The sequence below is a fragment of the Triturus cristatus genome, chromosome 9 (assembly GCF_964204655.1).
Source record: "Triturus cristatus chromosome 9, aTriCri1.1, whole genome shotgun sequence".
NCBI lineage: Eukaryota > Metazoa > Chordata > Amphibia > Caudata > Salamandridae > Triturus > Triturus cristatus.
Window position 1 is genome coordinate 643,075,858 of NC_140592.1, and position 16,137 is coordinate 643,091,994.

At 40.9% G+C, this 16,137-nt stretch overlaps 1 protein-coding gene across 1 annotated transcript in view; it reads right to left on the reverse strand.

Moving 5' to 3' along the window:
* Positions 1-16,137, reverse strand: part of LOC146798424 (uncharacterized) — a 384,935-nt gene that overhangs the window by 168,887 nt on the left and 199,911 nt on the right. The gene's annotated exons all lie outside the window — the stretch shown is intronic.

Below are 16,137 nucleotides of genomic sequence, written 5' to 3' on the forward strand. Positions count from 1 at the left end.
GATAGGAAGTCAGCAATACAGTCGGTCTCAGCAGCCACATTCCCACAAGACTTACAAAGGGACAAGTCCCGCTCTCCTCTTAAAACCCCTTCGGATGCGGACTGAATAATACTTCCTCATGTGGGGAAAAGTCACCTCTTGACCTATTGGCAGCTTATCGTAGACTTTCGGTCCTTGCGGGCCTTGTTTATATTGTTAAATCATTATTATATTTTTGGCATTTTTCGCTGTTATAATATCTGATTGCCTTTTCTTTTTCACCTCTTTTCTCACTAGCTTCTTATCTTACCTCTTTTCCTTTTCACTTTGCCTTCTGCTATATCTCTGCCTTATAATGCTATTCTTTTTTCTCCCTGTATTTCTTACTTTTCATGTTACAATTTTATTGCATATTCTCAATTGGTTTTGCAGTTACTCGGGTGCACTGGCGCCTAATTGTTTGATTATAGTTGTATCACCTTATTTGCTCGTATGCATATTGGTATAGATTTTTGATATATGTGTATGATATGTTTTATACGCTTAGGTTACCTCACATTTAATTACTGTAAGATTTCTCCTCTTATGTAGTGTTGCTTCTCAACCTCTATTTGGCCTTCTCTACCTTCTTCTGTTCTTTTTATATTGCTTTTTTGGGCTCCCCTTCTATATTATTAATGCCTTCTTAATTGCTTCTCTCTTTCTGTGGGGTCTTTTCCCGCGGCGGCGCTCTAGTGCGCCCAGACCCGCGGGTAACAGTTTTACGGTTTCTTGTTCTTTACTCGCTATTATTCTATAGTTTCTTTATTACTGTACTATTTTCTAAATTTTACCTCCTTTCGTCTTTATCTTTTTATTGTTTTCTTTATGCATTTCACCTAGATTACAAGTACTACTTCCACTTATATTCTTTCTGTTTCCTCTTTCTTTTGTCATTTCTCTTCCTTTTCTTTTTGTCCGATTCACCACGTTGTTTTGTGCTTTATATTATTTTCTTCCTCCTGATTTTTGCTCTATTCTACTATGTCACAGGCACATTCTCTGAATGCGATCACTTGGAATGTACATGGCCTCACCCATTACATAAAGCGGAAGAAAGTACTCTCCTATCTCCAGACCAAACATGTAGATGTGGCCTTGCTTCAGGAGACCCATTTGGATGCTCTGGAGTCGGATAAACTTGGCAGAGACTGGGTGGGCAAGGTTATCCATAGTAGTGTTCAACAAGACGATTCCTCAGACACAGGCCCTCTCCGCAAATGTGGAGTAGCAATCCTCCTTCGCAAATCCCTCCCGGTCACTGTCTCTAAAACATGGTCAGATGTAAATGGCCGTTATGTATTTGCCAAACTTAAAATTGGAGAGTCTCACATTTGTGTAGGGTCTGTCTATGCCCCTACGGGTACCAAAAAAACATTCTTTCTTCAACTTTCCCGTTTGCTGCTTGAAATTAATGCATCACAATATTTGATTGGCGGAGACTGGAATGTGACGCAAGATACCATTCTAGACAAAACTGGCCCATTAGATAGGGGCAATGCGTCAGACAGAGCCTTGTTGGGGGACATCATATCAGATATTGGACTGGTTGACCATTGGCGTTTTAGCCATCCAACAGATAAGGAATATACTTTCTTTTCTTCGGCCCATGGTACATTTTCTCGTCTTGATTACTTCCTTATTTCTCATAACACAGTTCAATTCGTTACAGACTCCTGCATCCTGGAAGCGGCCTTGTCTGATCACTCTCCGGTTCTCCTTTCCCTTGATCTGGGTCTCTCTCGGCCTGGACGTAAACCATGGCGAATGAGCATCCAACGCCACAGGACTCCTGCTGGTAAGGCCCAACTGCAATCACACCTTCAAAATTATCTTTCTACTAATCAGGGGTCTGTCACCTCCAGCAGGACTCTTTGGGCCGCGGCGAAGGCTACTTTGAGGGGGCAATTAATGCGTGATGCAGCAATTGCTAATAAACAAAATGCAAGGAGACAAAGTGAGCTCGAATCTGATATACAAACTTATTCTCGCTTATACACCACATCTCCGTCTCTACAAAACCGCAAATTATTAGAGCAAGCTCGAATGGCCTTAAATAGCCTTTTTACATCTAAAGCAGAATACGCTTTACAGAAAATGAAAGGCCGGCATTACGAGCAAGGGGAAAAGGCGGGAAGGTTATTGGCCGCGCAGCTGCGTCAGAGGGAGGCGTCCATGGCCATTCCGGCCATTAGATCTACGCAAGGTCACCTGTGCACGAAACCTCAAGACATCGTTAATGAGTTCGCCTCTTTTTACGAATCTCTTTACACCTCCGATAGTAGAATGGACTCGGATAAAATGACAGCATTTCTTGCAAAAGTACATCTTCCTTCTCTTTCGGCGGAGGGCAGAGCCATCCTAGAGGGTGAAATAACCAGAGATGAGGTCTCTAGTGCGATTACTGCCCTGCCCTATCACAAGGCCCCTGGTGAAGATGGATTTCCCCCTGAGTTCTATCGCTGGGCAGGTCACAATATTATTGATACCCTGCATGCCGCATTCCAGGAGGCGGATAGTTCATCTTCACTAGGACCTCTTTCTAACAAGGCTATTATTGTTGTGCTTCCAAAGCCAGGTAAGGACCCCCAGCTCTGCAGTAGCTATCGCCCCATCTCTTTATTGAACACTGATATTAAAATCCTGGCCAGCATTCTTGCTTCGCGTTTGCGTAAGGTCTTGCCTTCCTTGATACACCATTCTCAAGTAGGCTTTGTACCGGGTCGATCCTCTCGGAACCATCTGCGTTCTCTGGCCCATGCATTATGGTCGGCTCAACATCTTAAGGATGATGCGTTAGCCCTTTCACTTGACGCAGAAAAGGCGTTCGACCGCATTGAATGGAATTATCTTTTCAAAGTCATGGATAGATTTGGTTTAGGCACAAAATTTATTGATAAGGTACGCTTATTATACGACCATCCTTCTGCTCAGGTAAATTGTGGTGGGTTTCTATCAGACACCTTTACCATTAAGAGAGGGACACGTCAAGGATGTCCACTATCCCCTCTTTTGTTTCTTCTGGCTATGGAGCCCTTGGCCGCCACCATTCGTCAATCGGATGAGGTCTCTGGTGTCCCCCTTCCAATTGGACATTCTAAAATATACTTATATGCTGATGATATCCTACTCACCCTTACTCGTCTTCCCCGGTCGATTCCTTCTCTTCTTCACATTATTAATGATTTCTCCTCTTTTTCAGGTTATAAGATTAATTGGGACAAGAGTGAGGCTTTGCCCATCTCTAACGGTACCACCAAAGCAGCCATTTTTGGATTTCCTTTTCATTGGCAGCCTTCACGCCTTAAATACTTGGGTGTCCTTGTTAATAAAGGATTGCAAGACATGGTTGCAGATAATTTATCTCCTCTTATATCCCAAATGCAACGGGATTTTGACAAATGGAAGGCTTTGGGCCTTTCTCTTTGGGGCAGAACTCAGGCGGTTAAAATGGTTACCCTTCCGAGATTTATATACATTCTAGGTATGCTTCCTTTGCAGATCCCTCTATCCTTACTTCGATCAATAGATGCCCAGATTAAAACTTTCATCTGGGGTACTATGAAGCCGCGACTTGCTATCACTAAGTTGAAGGCTCACCAATTATCTGGCGGAATCGGTCTTCCTTCTATTGAACACTACTCTTTGGCGTTACATATTTCCCAAATCTCATATTTTTTACCTGGCATCAAAGATTTACCACAATGGGTTCCAATAGAAAGACATCTTCTATCCTCGGAATCAAACCTTTCTCCCTTGTATGGTACTGGCTCTAGTCGTTCTGACCCAAAAAACCCGATACTATCTGCCATGCATAAATCCTGGCAGAGAAGTCATAGATTATTAGGCTCAAACTCCAGAATACATGCTAAAGCTCCCTTGTGGAACAATTCGGGGATCCGTATTAATGGCCGTATGTTATCCTGGCCTGAATGGCGAGCTGCAGGTATTCTCTATCCGGATCAACTCCTACATGATGGGGATTTTAAGTCATTCTCTCAGCTCAGGGTAGAATTTGATCTTCCCCTTCATCATTCTTCCAAATATCTTCAACTCCAACAATGTTTAAAGACCCATATGGGAACATCACCATGGCTCCTGCAGGATTCCCCTATATTATCCTATTTGCACATTTGGGGGAAATTTAAGGGTGTTACTTCTGGTATATACAAAATTTTTTCATCTCATCTTTTTTCCAAATCTCTTTCACATGATCTCCAGCGCAAATGGCAATCTCGTCTCTCCATTTCCTTTTCCGATGCTGAGTGGGATTTGATTCTAGAGAATTTAAATAAGGGAGCTCGTGAATCAAGGCTTAAATTTTGTCTTTTTAAAATTCTGCATGATTGGCACTGGTCTCCAGTCAAATTACACCAAGCTGGTCTTCTCTCTCATTCTAACTGCTGGAGATGCTTCAATTCAGGTTGTGATATTACTCATATCATTTGTGAATGTCCTAGTATTCAACCCTATTGGACCTTTATCGGTGCTACCTTGAAATCCACTATGCCCCTAAAATTGCCACTTACATCTACTACCATTCTCCTACATGACTTACGTCATTCCCCAAAGCTCACGAAGCCACAACTCCGTCTTTTTCATACTTCAATTGCTACTGCCAAAATATGTATACTGCGTCATTGGAAATCAACTTTGCCTCCCTCACAGGAGGACTGGTTGGTGGCAATGATGCAAACTGCTTCCCATGAACGTACAATCTATAATCTTCAAGATCAAAACGACACCTTTCTTCGAATATGGTCTCCATTTCTTAAATCAAATGCTGCTGATTCTCCGGCCTCCACTTCTACTCAAACACGCTAATCAACTTTCACTTTTCTGTCCTTTGTTTTTTCTCTTCTCTCTGTTCCCTCACAATCCTTTGCTTCCTCCGTTGTGGTATTCTTCTGCTTTTATTTAATTATTTTTCCTTTTATTCTATTTCTTTATATTTCCAGCACTCTTTATTCTACTATGTTTTTCTTCTCTCTTTTTTCCCTATTGCTCACCCTTATTACATGCTATTCTGGGTTTTGATATCTTTGTTGCATTAATTTGTATTTATCTATTTAAACGCATATTTATATCGTATTTATTTATCAATTTCTTATTCCATGATTCCTTCTAACATGTAATTATTCTCTTTTATTTACTATTGCATATGCTCTAATGTATTTGTCTTATAAAATTCAATAAAAAATTTCAACACAAAAAAAAAAAAATGTAGCACGATTTGAGGACATCTCCATAGCAAAGAAAGGGGCATAACACAAAGCAACATACCAACACAACTACCATATGATAAGGCAAAACACAACAAAACAGTCAAGCAGAACAGACCAACAGCAGTACAAGACAACAACATAATTCAATAATGCAGCAAAAGCAACATCAAAAAAGCATCACTACACAGCATAAACACAACAAAAGTCACCACAACAAATGTGTAGGAACATTTTTGTCATGCATTATGACCTCCAGAAATCTGCCTTCATAATACAATGATAAAAAAGTGTTTGAACAAAGTATTGCCCTTACCACCAAGTACATGCAGTAGTGCAAGTCAAAAATGTTTTATGATCTGGTCCTGTCTGTAAAACAGTTTTGTCTGAATGTAGACTGAAACAACTAAATAGCTGGAGGAGCACAGTTTTACCACCTTGTTTGTAAAATAGCTTGTCATAAGATTTTGAATGGCAAGTGCTGATTTTGACTCCAAATGTATCCACTTTTGTTGACATTTGTTGACAAATCTGGGGTAAATAATAAAACATACCACAATAACATACACAAAGCAACATGCAAGCAAAACATAAAATGGCACAAAACAGAAAACATCTGCCAAGTTGTTGGTTTGCTTATGTGTACGATTTCTGTGTTTTGAGCATGTTTATGTATGTCACTTCAATGAATTATGTATGATAATTTGAGTGACATTTTATTCTGAGTAGAACAACATGTGTATCTCCATATAATGCAATAAAAATCAGAAAATACACCCTTTTGTGCAACGTACTGGTCCTGAAATTGCCTTAAAACCATTATAAAGTTCCTGAAGTGCTTTTGCTACATCACAAATGATATATTTTCTAATTATCCCCATGGAAATATTTGTGCTACCATAATAAATCATACACCACTCAGAGTGATGGTACTTTATTAAAGTTGTTTGTGGCAGACTGAAGAGTCTAAGTAAGAGATCCCTTGAACAGATCTGCATACCGTGACCATGAGCTGTACATAAGTTACATTGAGTGGCTTGCTTTTCTTTACATGGAAGATGGGGAGGAAAAAGCTGCAGCACACATGGTATATTGCACTTGGCTTTAGAACCATGTTTCTGCTCTTAATAATGTGGGACGTGGTCACATCCCGCAAAACAGCACCAAATAAGGTGATCTTTAGTGCAACTAGCTAAATTGTACATTAATGAAAGTTAAACCCTTTTCTGCCCCCAGAAAATGTGCCCCCGGGATGTAAAGCTCTCTTGGATAAAAGTTTAGGGTGGGTGGGTAGTGTCACTTACATAGCGGATTGCTACTTGGCAACTCTGTGCTATGTACTTACCACACACAACCTCACATTCACATGTTGATTGAAAAGGGTTAGCAATTGCTTACATCCCAGATTGTCTAAAAGCCTGCAATGCTTTATTCAGGACCAATTGTGTTTCCTCATTTAACAGGAGTGCCTTTATTCAATTCATTTTGAAGTGTGTACTACATATGAGAATTCATTACGAGTGAACACTCTTGCAGTGGACAGCATGGTCAAGAATATGCACACGAAGGACTGAATTGCAATTTTACGGGAGTATTATTGGGGAAGATGGATTTATTTGCCATTAGGTGGCAGCCATAAAGATGTAGAGTTTCAAGATATTACACCATTTAAAGCTCCAATCTATGTTTATAAGGATCACAATCATAATACGTACTATACAACATAACTCACATAACTCACAGATATTTGATAACAAGGAATCATTATTTCTATTGATTTCAGGCCTCATTTAAAGTTTGGCGGATGCACTGTCGAAACGTGACAGCTACCCCTCTGTCATATTCCAAGTGGTACAGTCTATAAAGCACTTACAATAAGGAAGGACTTCCGCCATGTGTGACGAAGAGTTCCACTCTAAATAAGGCCTTTAGACTCTACTTGGGATTATGATATTTTCTTCTAACTTGTGTTAGAAAAGAGTCCATTTCAGCACAGAGAATGATAACAATCAACATGTGTAGCTACAACTGTTTCCCAGACTGTGGGCATGTATGCCACACATTTAAAAGAAAAATTAAGAATTTAAGGTTAGAATGTGCGAAAAGCTACTGACTATACTGCCTTATCCACACCTGGTGTGATGAAAGTGGTTTATTAAATGTTATCGTTGTGCGACTTTACTATGTAATAAACTCACAAACCAAACTTAGGTCCAGTCAGGCTCGTTTGCAAAACCTTAGCACAACCCCGGGTAGGTGTGGCTTCGAGAAGTCAGGCTTTGCTAAAGAAACAAGTGCAAAGCATTTAGAAGTACCAAAAGAGCTAAATAAGAAAGAAACACGACACAAAGAAAATCCAACACTAATTTTTAAAACTAAGTCTTATTTTTAAACTTTCTTAACATCAAAACAAACAAAATCCACTGGAGCATTACAGTGATGTAAACTATTAGGCACATAATAAATAACTGCTTTTCAGTTGAAATGCAAACAAGCATTTGCACATACTGCAGTAAGTGGTTCATTTGGAAACTTTGATTAACTGTTGTAAAGTTGTAGACTACTTCAGCCCATTCTGGGCAACATACTCCTGCAGGGAGTAGGTCAAAGAGGCTGAAGAGGATTGGTTGGACAGTTACTTCAAAATCAAAGCAGTCATTAGTCCAGCTCCATGCGCTCTGGGCACACTGGCATAGCCTTAAAAGGAGTGGTCCTGAAGCAAGGCAAACAGAATGCTGAAGATGCTGAAAGGTGCGAAAGATGCTGAGCTAGTGATATGAGTCTTCCTGGGCTACTCCTTGGTTCACGAACACAGTAGGGCAACTTTAGCCACAGGGGTCTATGCTTTTCAAAGTCTGTTTAAAGTCTAGCCAAAAACCTGTTGAACCGGTCCATTGGTCTCCATTTACAGTGAAACCAGTGGTTCCTTTTACCTGGTCTTAACTTCCATCTTAGACCACCAAACTGCACTCTGACAACTCAGGTGCAATTTTTGAGGGCCAGGACTTGGTCTACCAGGCTGCACGTTGGCGGACAGTGGTGGTTAGGCTTTCTTGGCTATTAACTCACCAAGGCAGGCTTCTTCAGCTTGTGTGGCTCTGTACCTGTAACAGGAAGTCAGTCAACGGACTCTTGAAGTCACTTCTTGTGTCTGAGCCTCGAGGATGACTTTTCCTCAAGCAGGTTAAGGGGCAGCAGGCGCAGTCCAGTCTCAGTGCAGCCTCTCTTTACTAGGTCCAGGGAACAGCAGTGCAGTCCGTCTTTGTCCACTTTCCAGTACAGATGGGATCTGAGGTCTGGTTGCCAGAGGTGCCACTTTTATGTCCAGTGTTTGCCCTCAGGGGATGTGTTGACTACTAACCAATGGCATCAAGGTCACCTCCCACCTAGTGATAACTTCCTGGGAAGTGTAGCATCTAGATAGCCTAGAATTACCATTCTGCCCACTCTAAAGGTGGCAGGACCCATCTCTTGGTGTGCGGAGCTCCCTAGACCACACCAGTGGTGTAGCAACCTGGAGTCTTCATGACCACAGAAAAAGCTATTTGACAATAGCTTCCCCCTTTCTGTCTTAAACTTCAACCTGTCTGCAAGAAAAAAAGAGAAACCCTTCTTGTGTATGTCCCCCATTTACCCATGAAAGGTGGCTTCACCTTTGAAGCTCTCCTATCGGCCTGACACCCTGTTTGGCCTGCCTGCTGGTTATAAGTCATACCTCTTCCAACAAAAGGTTCTTTGTGTTCCTTCTTGAGAGTTATTCACACCTCCCCCCAGGAGGGCAGAAGGCTGTCTCATGGCATGGAGCCATAAACGGTCACTGGAAAAAGTTGGACAGCAGTGTGACTACTTACTAAAGAACGATGGATTTAACCCAGATCACTTGACTGGGGGAGAATGTCTGCATTGTCAGCATTCAGTCCATCATTTGTTTGATGTAACGCTTTTCGCCCTAAGTGGGATGGGTATTCCCAGACGTGGGACCCGTGCTCACTACGCCACTGGAGTCAAGCTATCCTGGCTGATGACGGGTGATAGCCAGAAACCGGTCCTAGGATGCTTGATTCCGGTCCAGGGAAGACATGGCTTGGCAGTTCGGTCTGGACTGTTCCCATGAGGCACAGGGTCAAGACTGATTTGCATATGGCCATGTCTGAACTGGGGCGGCGTAGTGGGCAAAAGAACGATGGATTTAACCCAGATCTCTTGACTGGGGGAGAATGTCTGCATTGTCAGCATTCCGTCCATCATTTGTTTGATGTAACGCTTTTCGCCCTAAGTGGGATGGGTATTCCCAGACGTGGGACCCGTGCTCACTACGCCACTGGAGTCAAGCTATCCTGGCTGATGACGGCTGATAGCCAGAAACCGGTCCTAGGATGCTTGATTCCGGTCCAGGGAAGACATGGCTTGGCAGTTCGGTCTGGGTTGTTCCCATGAGGCACAGGGTCAAGACTGATTTGCATATGGCCATGTCTGAACTGTGGTGGCGTAGTGGGCAAAAGAACGATGGATTTAACCCAGATCTCTTGACTGGGGGAGAATGTCTGCATTGTCAGCATTCCGTCCATCATTTGTTTGATGTAACGCTTTTCGCCCTAAGTGGGATGGGTATTCCCAGACGTGGGACCCGTGCTCACTACGCCACTGGAGTCAAGCTATCCTGGCTGATGACGGCTGATAGCCAGAAACCGGTCCTAGGATGCTTGATTCCGGTCCAGGGAAGACATGGCTTGGCAGTTCGGTCTGGACTGTTCCCATGAGGCACAGGGTCAAGACTGATTTGCATATGGCCATGTCTGAACTGGGGTGGCGTAGTGGGCAAAAGAACGATGGATTTAACCCAGATCTCTTGACTGGGGGAGAATGTCTGCATTGTCAGCATTCCATCCATCATTTGTTTGATGTAACGCTTTTCGCCCTAAGTGGGATGGGTATTCCCAGACGTGGGACCCGTGCTCACTACGCCACTGGAGTCAAGCTATCCTGGCTGATGACGGCTGATAGCCAGAAACCGGTCCTAGGATGCTTGATTCCGGTCCAGGGAAGACATGGCTTGGCAGTTCGGTCTGGACTGTTCCCATGAGGCACAGGGTCAAGACTGATTTGCATATGGCCATGTCTGAACTGGGGTGGCGTAGTGGGCAAAAGAACGATGGATTTAACCCAGATCTCTTGACTGGGGGAGAATGTCTGCATTGTCAGCATTCCGTCCATCATTTGTTTGATGTAACGCTTTTCGCCCTAAGTGGGATGGGTATTCCCAGACGTGGGACCCGTGCTCACTACGCCACTGGAGTCAAGCTATCCTGGCTGATGACGGCTGATAGCCAGAAACCGGTCCTAGGATGCTTGATTCCGGTCCAGGGAAGACATGGCTTGGCAGTTCGGTCTGGACTGTTCCCATGAGGCACAGGGTCAAGACTGATTTGCATATGGCCATGTCTGAACTGGGGTGGCGTAGTGGGCAAAAGAACGATGGATTTAACCCAGATCTCTTGACTGGAGGAGAATGTCTGCATTGTCAGCATTCCGTCCATCATTTGTTTGATGTAATACTTACTAAAGCTGCCACTTAAATTTGACTTGACCATGAAGTTGGGTGTAATGCATTGATTCTTCTAAAACCTTGAAGTATCATATTTAGTAGTCCTATTCAGAAGTTAGCACTGCTGAGTTGTCAATGTGTAACTCTGTACTCATCAATTGGGCTACTAGGCTTTCTACAGTAAAAACAACAATGAAGGGTTTTTACTGTCAGGACATGCAAAGTTTAGAAACTTATCTACATTTTTTCATATAATGCACCCTACCTTTAGGACTCATTAGTCCTGCCTTAGCAGTGACTTATAAATATTAAAAAGGATTGTTTGGTCTTTGTAATTGCTTTAAATGGCAAAGTCAAGTTAGCAGTCAACAACTGTTCTGCTAGCCAGCAGCTCATAGTTTTATTTTGATTTGTCTCATTTGTGGTGGCACAAAAAGTACTGCATTCCATGAGAAACACTTTAACTTACAGGCCATGGGTATCTCTGGTACCATATACAAGGAATTTATAGGTAAGTTGGACGTATGCTAATTGTGGGTGAAGCAATCAGACATACACTTTTTAAGGGTCAATGCACTGGCACTGCAGTCTGTTTAAAATGGGTCAGTGCACTTACAACAGCAGCATCAATTCAAAACTTGGAAGTGATCATGCAAATATATAATTTCCTCACACCAGGTTTCCTACATGCTTACTTCAATTTTTTTTTATTTTGCTCTTTTGTAATTGATGAGATTAGGATTGTGAGAATCAGTGAAATGTTTTCTGGAAGGGATAGTTTTCTATCCTCCCTTCTCTTTCCCACCCCCCACAAAACCTACCATTAACAAGGACATCCAAAGGCAATGAGTCTTGGTTTTAATTAAATGGATGAGCTATTGGATTTGGCAATGCTTGTTGGTGAGCACTGTTTCTATAATTTTAAGATAGCCACAATGTTGCATCATGAAACTTGGTATTGTGTCGCCACAATGATGACCATTCTGAAAGTATCATTTTCCATACTTTCAGAATGGCCTGTCGTCATAAATATTTAGTATATTTCGCAGATATCTGTAGCGTGGTATCACCATGTTGTAACACACATTGTGGTAACCATTTTGAAAGCATTGAAAATAATGTATACTGTACTTTTCAGTGACCGCCACATTCAGCCATGACATTGCATTGTGCATCATGAAAATCATCTTGAATGTAACAAAAATAGATTTCTACACTTTCAGAATGGCCAAGTGGAGGGCTAGTGGAGCAACGGAGTGTGGGGGGGAGAATATTTTTTTAAAAATGCACACCAAAGTGGGATGAGGAGGGAAAGGAACAAGGAGAGCATAGACTGAGGGGGAAGGGGGAAGCAGCATAGTTGTGGCTCCACTCTTTTATGTTTAACTAGGCTACATATATGTTTATGTGTAGACTCATGTATTAATGTGATGTAACATTCTTAATGCAATGTAGTGAACTTGAACAGTTACAGAAAGTGCATCTACTGTATAATCTCAACATTTATATGAGTGTGCATATAAACACTTTCTTTACAGTAACAACAGGTTGCAGTTGTCACATATATCTCCATTTGTGTGGTTTGAGTAATATTGTTAATTCTTATATATCCATGTATTCAGTTAAATAATACTCTCCATGTATTTTATAACTGAAAATGTATCCATTTGAATAGTGCTTTACATCTATATCGTAACTGTATATATATATGTAATCTGCATTTAAATGTGTGTATTGAGATGCTTGCTACAGTAAGTTGCACAAAGGCCTTAAGCACTGGGATTTCTTAATTTTTTAAGGTGCAGTTGCATGAGTGCATATTTAAAGAAAAGCACATAGTGTGAAAGTGATATTAAGGCTCGAAAAGAGTATCTTTTGGCAAGGATAAGGAGATTTAACGAAAGACGGAAGAACTACTGTCTGAGTGGAATATGGATACAGGAGGAATCCAAGGACGTTCAACTGTGTGGACCAAAGGAAAAAAATCTCGAGTGACGTGCCAAGTTTTGTTGTTTGAAGATGGAAATAAATTAGACATGTGACATATGATTCACAAAGGTTCTGTAGTAGGTATAATATAGGATTACACTATAGGTTTGTTCAGATTCCCTGTAGACTCTGCAAGGTATAGACCTCTTTGTGACATCTATGTTGTGTGGCTTTATGCTAGCCAATATTTTTCCTCTTTATAAAACATCTACAGAGGTTTTGCTATGCTGACAAATTTCTATGCATCCCTGATTTAATTAGGTTTTACAACTTTCTAGTTTAGAATAGGGTTTAGTAGATCTTCTTAGACAACCTCATGTGCAGGCAAGAGGTTCGAAAATTTCAATCTTCTCACCAGACTTTCTTTGTCATTCTTTGTATAGCAGCTACCGAATTCCTCATTTAATTTCTGTTATTCAAGATACATTTTGTACATTCTTTTGGATATCCATTAGTGATTCGGTATTTTTATACTCTGTTTCTGCAACTGATTTATATCAGCTTGGCTTTGAATTTGTAATAATTCCATACTTAATCTCATCTACTGACTCAGAGTCTTACTATATGACTAAATGGGTTACACTGTCATTGGTAAATTGAAATTGATCCTAAGTCTCAGTCAGCTATTACCTTCCATTGCAGGGGGCCAGGAAGAAGAAGTCCGCGTTCTATGCGTTCACAGCGGTGAGTGAAGGGGAATGCAGCACACTTGGGAAAAAGTAAGAAAACACATACACTCCCATGGAGTGCCAAAAGAAAAAGAAAAAAGTACTTTCATAAATAAAAGCAATGTCAGCAGTGGTACAATACAAGTCAACTAATCTGAACAATGTGAGATATTAGAATGAAATATTCTTGGGCAGGACAATGGAGAAAATACACCAATTCAAGGGGCAACAACTGACATAGACAACAAAGTCATCCAATCTTGAGCAAGTGGCTCACTATGAATGTATTGGTAATAATAGATCAGGCCAAGAGACATCTCAAAGTGTAAGTTACTGAGACTTAAAAACGATTTAAGTGTCACCTGCTGCAGGCTTCTAATGCAATCATTTCCATTACAGACTTCAATTATTAATTAATTCATAAAAGGTTTTCATGACAAGTCAAATTACATTGGTTTAGGTGAAAAGTGAATGACCACTGTTACACTTTTGGGATTGTTTTTGGAAGTTACAAGAAATAGTTTTGACCTACGAACATGTTTATCACTGGACTCAAGGCTCTTTCAAATTCTATATTCTTTCCACCCTCAATTATGTGAAGTAAGATCTTCAAAAGTTTATGAGTTAACTTCACAAGATTATAAAGTAGAAGGTGATGATCAGATGCTGATGACCTTCTTCACTAATTTCTTATCCCACTCTAGCTATATGTGTTAAACAGTTATATAGAAGGCTAGGGTGGATGTCACTAGATTTGGAGCATCTTTGCAAGGGAAGCTATGAATTAAAAGAAGAGGTTTCTAGAAAAAGTCAATAGGACATTTTGCAGCTTTAAGATTTATCTATAACTTTCAAAGGTGTATTTCTAATTTTAGAACAAGCTGCTACTCGGTACAGTAGTAGGGGGAGATGGGGCTCTACTTTCTCTAGTCGCCACAACAAGCCAATATATACCCAGCTTGTGTTTAAAGACACTGGGTTGAGTCCACTGCCCCATATTGCAGTGCATGATAGGTAAAATAGGGCGTGTGCACTTCTACAGTAATGATTAAATACCTTAATTAGAGATCACTTCTAGTACAAATAGAAACATTCGGTGTGCAATTTTGTTAAAAAGGTGTTCTTCAATTTACTTTTTTGTGTTTTCACAGCTAAGTTATTTATACACTGGTCAGCTTGAAACATGCAGCATTGGTTGTACAGAAAGATTTTGATTCTCAGCCAACATATATTTCAGCTCACGCAGGACACAAGGCTAGGGCTTTCTCAAAGCTATTTCTCAAAGCTATACATAGTCTCTTGTGAGTATGCGAGATAAGGTGGCCTGGTATTCATATTGCAGTTGTCCTTTAGTAGCTGTATTAGTCTGTTTATGGCATGAAATCATGGTCCTTGCCATTTAGCCTAACTCCTTAGCGGTATGACCTTGATAGGGCCACATTCACTTATTTTGTTACATTTGGTTTCAATGGGGGAGACAGATTGTAGTCTCGGTGTGAGCTGTGGATAATCAAAATCCAAGATTTCCATTGATGTCGCAATACTTGTTTATCAATACCAGGTATCTTTGATGATTTTTTATGAGGGCTACATCTGGTCAATGAAATTTATCTGGAGCTGTTTAGGGGTGATATCATTTTTATAATAGTGACCGCCCCAATCCAACAGGCATGCTTAACAACAGTAGTGGGAGGAACAGCATCATCACTATGAAATGTCTCCCCAATACAAAAAATAATAATATTTACATCAGTAAGTATCCTCTGGAATAAATATCAGTGATGTATCTCTTCAAATGTCATTTTTAAACATGTTTTGTGAATGCAATTGTTTTGTATTAAACCACCTGTGTGTCTGTATTTAAAAATACACATTTATCTACTCAAAATACATTTTTAATTTTTAGTTAATCAACTCATTGCCCCAAAGAAAAACATGCCATTTTCTGGACGAAAAAGCTATTTAGCCTCAAAATCTCATTTCCCATTTCTTGTGAATGCATGGTCCACAATTGGTTCTCTTTCCAAATTTATAAGTGAATGCTTCACATGGGCAGATGCTGCCTCACATTCCCAGATATTACTACCACAAGCCAGGGGTGACCCCAATAACACAATTGGGGATTAGACATTTTGCACGGCTCCATGAGAGGGATTATGAAAGGGTCATAAAATGAGCCGAACCACTTCCTTCAAGTCCAAAACCTCTGATTACCTTACTGGGCTACGCTTCATTCTCAGAATGTTCAGGAAGCTATTGAGATTCTAGTAGCACCTCAGCTACTCGTTATAGACTCTTGATCTACACTATGAGAGTTTGGAGTTTGTAGTATCTACTTAATACCAGTCAGAAAACTACTAGCGGATTTACTAAAGTTGATTTGCATTACAAAAATGGTGCAAACCAGTACAACATGTTTGTTTGGGGTTTGCTTTCCAGAGCAAGACTTGTTTTGGTCAGGAAAGTTGTCTGAAGTTAACACAAAGCAGTGTTTCTGGTTGCTTTGCATTACTTTCCATCAAGGGGGCATACCATTGGTGGTACATGGGCTCCTCCAAGCAGCCACCCATGGTCGCTGATGCAAAGCTCTATCCACTAAAAGTGATAGACAGGGATTTCTGCCAAAAGAGTCAGTCTCTTAGAGACTGTTCTTAACTTGGAGGATTGTTTTTCCTTCCCCTTTCCAACTTCGCAT